Source organism: Rhinopithecus roxellana, chromosome 6 (genome assembly GCF_007565055.1).
Source record: "Rhinopithecus roxellana isolate Shanxi Qingling chromosome 6, ASM756505v1, whole genome shotgun sequence".
Classification (NCBI taxonomy): Eukaryota; Metazoa; Chordata; class Mammalia; order Primates; family Cercopithecidae; genus Rhinopithecus; species Rhinopithecus roxellana.
In genome coordinates, this window is record NC_044554.1 from 19,253,538 (window position 1) to 19,257,253 (window position 3,716).

General features: G+C 37.3%; 1 non-coding gene and 1 pseudogene across 2 annotated transcripts; both read right to left on the reverse strand.

Moving 5' to 3' along the window:
- Positions 1-244: 244 nt before the first annotated feature.
- On the reverse strand, positions 245-779 carry LOC104675554 (annotated as a pseudogene). The gene has a single exon (XR_749797.2). The product of XR_749797.2 is annotated as a 60S ribosomal protein L21 pseudogene (transcript).
- Positions 780-3,096: 2,317 nt separating this feature from the next.
- On the reverse strand, positions 3,097-3,203 carry LOC115898411. Its single transcript, XR_004058149.1, has one exon. It is a non-coding gene; the product is annotated as a U6 spliceosomal RNA (small nuclear RNA).
- Between the last annotated feature and the right edge of the window lie 513 nt (positions 3,204-3,716).

The following is a 3,716-nucleotide window of genomic DNA, read 5'->3' on the forward strand; positions in this document are numbered from 1 at the left end:
ATTTCATTTCTCAAGGTATTATAGTAAAAAGTTAAGATTCATGGCAAAGCAAGAAACAAGTCAACCAAATAGATAGCATTTCATTACAAGGCTCCTTCACTTGGTGAGTCAAAGGCACATTGCCCTCATTACTGTATTTTCTGGCCAGGACACAGGCTGGGGAATTAATGGAGTAATAGGATTTCTACACTTCCTTTCTTTTTTTTTTTTTTTTTTTCCAGCCCAGTGGTCTTTTATTTATTTATTTTTTTTTAACACCTATTATGCCATGAATTCATAGGGAATAGGTTCCAGCAGCTCAGGCTCCTTCCCATTGGTTCTCACAAAGTGTGCTTCTCTGGGTGGAGCAGGCTGGCGCTTCAGTTGAACCCAGGTACCTTTCTCTTTGGCTTCTTTCTTTTTCTGATCAATTTCCTTCACACGTTTCAGGAAGCTATCTCGGCTCTTAGAGTGCTTAATGTGCTCAATACACACATTAATTCTCTTGGCAAGAATCTTGCCCTTAACTTGTTTGTTTACAACAATGCCAACAGCATGCTGGATAACGTTGTAGACTCTCCCAGTTTTGCCATGGTAACACTTGTGGGGCATTCCTTTTTGAACAGTACCCATTCCCTTGATGTCTACAATATCACCTTTCTTATAGATTCGCATATACGTGGCCAAAGGAACAACTCCATGTTTTCTAAAAGGCCTAGAGAACATATATCCGGTACCTCTCCTCTTTCCCTTTGTGTTCGTCATTTTGGCGAATTACTGGAAGATGGCGGTTCCGGCCGAAAGGCTGTCTTTCATTTTTAAGAGCTCCATATGAGCATGTGGCACCAAACTTATTTCTCTTTATCTCGATTTAAACTGTATCCAAGTCCAAGGGGTGAATGTGACTTGCTTTACTTCTTAAATTATGAAATTTGTCCTAAAATTCCTATAGTTATTCCTCTACATTCCTCATTATCTCAAACTGACTTCACATAAATTTTGATCATTGTGAATTTCATACAGACTACAGGTTCAACCACAAGACAGATAAAATTTTAATCAGTGAACAGCTAAAGAGGCCTTTTGGTCCTCATTATATATTGGATAAGTAAACTTCTTGAGTTGAGGCACAGGAAAAAAAAGCTATGGAATTATTATAATGCTAAGAAGAAAATTTTAAAAGCTTATACCTGTATTTTTTTTTCTAAGACTTATAATTTCTTAAGGAAGAACAAGGTCAGCTTTTTAAAATCAGAGTATTTTGTTATAATTAATACCAAAGTAGTAAAAGAAATAAAGAAGATTATAATGAAAGACATGCGTAAAGATGAGGATTTACTTAGGATAAATACTGCTATCTGGTGGGACAGCCTAGATGTATATAAAAGAGAAATGGAGATATGCAAAGCCCTATGTATTATTAAGGTTGGAGTTAGGGAAAAGATATGTTATTATGATGGGTTAACAGGCCACCATTTCAAGAAGATAAAAATAGGAAGACCTTAGCGTCCACACTTGGATGACATGAGAGGCAGTTTGAAAACAGGAAGCCAGTGAACCAGAGAGAAGCCACTGGGATAAGTCCCTTGGAAAATTAGGATCAATAGCTAGATAGTTTCATAAAATCAGGACATATTTTAGAAATAAAGTCTTCATCAATAAACATGGAATATTTTCACTGAGTTTTAAATTGATAGAGCTGCTGCATGAAGATAGACAAATATGGCAATTATTCTGAGGGGAGAGGTCTGGAGAATTCACAATGTTAAGTTTCCAGAAGAAGGGTATGAGTAGTCATTATAGAAGTCATGGAGGTCACTACTGCACTGAGAACAGGTTTGGATTAGATGCTGATCTGATGGGAGGTAACATCTGTATGGAATACCATTTAGCAAGGTGAGAGTGTCATCATTTGTTTAATTAATGGATGCTTTTGGTCAGAACAGAATTTGTTGAATTCTTATGTCATTCCAGGGGGAAAACCCAATATACAATCTAGAAGAAAATTTTAGGAAAATTAATTTCAGACACTGAAAGTACCTGAAAAAAAAAGAATGAGAACCAAATGATGCAGCTGAGCGCTGGCACCACTTGAACAGTGATCAAAAGGAAAGTTAGGGAAGCAGTTTACATTTTGAATTTTTCTGAACCAGCTTGAAAAGACCCGAGGAAAGCAGAAGAAAAAAACAACATATAACACTTCTAAAAGGAAAAATAAAGCAGAAAAGAATATTTCTCATGCCTTTGAGGTCAAATTAGCCCTGACAGTTAAAGGCCAAGGTCGGTAGTTTCAAGTTACCTTAGGATCATGAAGTTTCTATGGATCACAATCTTTCCACACCTTCTCCAAAATACCATAAAGATTTAAAGAACAGTTAACTTAAAACATCAATAACTTACATTTGCCACGTAGAGAACAGAAGATATAAATTGCAATTTATGGGTAAAAGAAGGGCTAAGCAACTAAGACTACCATAGCCCACACTTGCATGTGAGTCTGGAGGGAGCTGTATGATGTGTGAGTAGTGGGCAGCAGTGGTGAAATCCAGGAAACATTATCAAGAGTTCATCTCCAGAAATAGAGAGCCACATCCGGAGTAGAAACTATCGACAGCCTTGTTGGGCTTAGAAGACTACATAGCACAGTCAACGGGAAGACAAAGAAGAGGCTTGGAAAGGTGGTCTTGGCAAAGTATCTTTAAAGAGAGTTACAGATTGGGATGACTTGCTGCTGGTTTGGGTAGTTTTAAGCTTGTCTCTGAGGAAGCCTGGAAGGTCAAATATTGACTTTGAACAAGAAGGAAATTAAATAAACTAGCTGTCTATGCATAATGTGCAGCATGAAGTCTGAAATTCCCCTGGAGACATGCTGTACTAGCTTGTTATCTATACTGCTTAGTGAAAATGTACAGATTGACAGTTATACATGGTTTAACAAGTCATAAAGCCTAGGTTTTACCTAAGTGATTACTGTATTGTAAAAGACTGCTCAACAAATTTGTACCTTGGCATGAGTGAAGCTCATGAACTCACAGATGAAATCAGATATCTTTTTGAAAAAAAAAGATGCATAACAGTTGCGCATATTTTGGGGGTACTGTGATATTTTGAACCCTGAAGAATATGGAATGCTTCATAAATTTTCATGTCACTCTTGTGTGGAAGCCATGCTAATCTTCTCTGTATAATTCCAGTTCTAGTATATGTGCTGTCGAAGCAAGTACAAAACCAAAATAGCTTGTATTTACCTTGGTGTCTCATAAACCGAAGACGAACCACATCCTATGTGACTGAGATAGGACCCTACAGGGCTGCACTGGTAAGTCATGTTCCTCTACAAATGTCTGCACTTTCTCTCTGTGGCTGTAACATATCTTTTACCTTTATTAATCTTTACAAAAATGTGTCCTGTGGGGCCCCATGAGGACTGTCAATTATCTGATAGTGTGTGACTTCTGTAGCAGCAGTTGCATTTGGAGTCAGCAGCTGGTTTTAAATAGAGGAAAAGAAGCAGTTGATGACAAACAGCCTACCGGAATGGAATATAATATAAAAATAAAAGCAAACTTCACCTCCACTAAATAATGATTTCATACATTTAAAAACCACCATTTCCTATTGCTACAGAAGCAGAATCCTTGATATGAGAACTCAGAAAAGCCACCTGCTACCCACAAGCCACATAAAAGAAATGTCTTCCTAGTCATTATTCTAGGAGAATGAAATATGGATAAGAA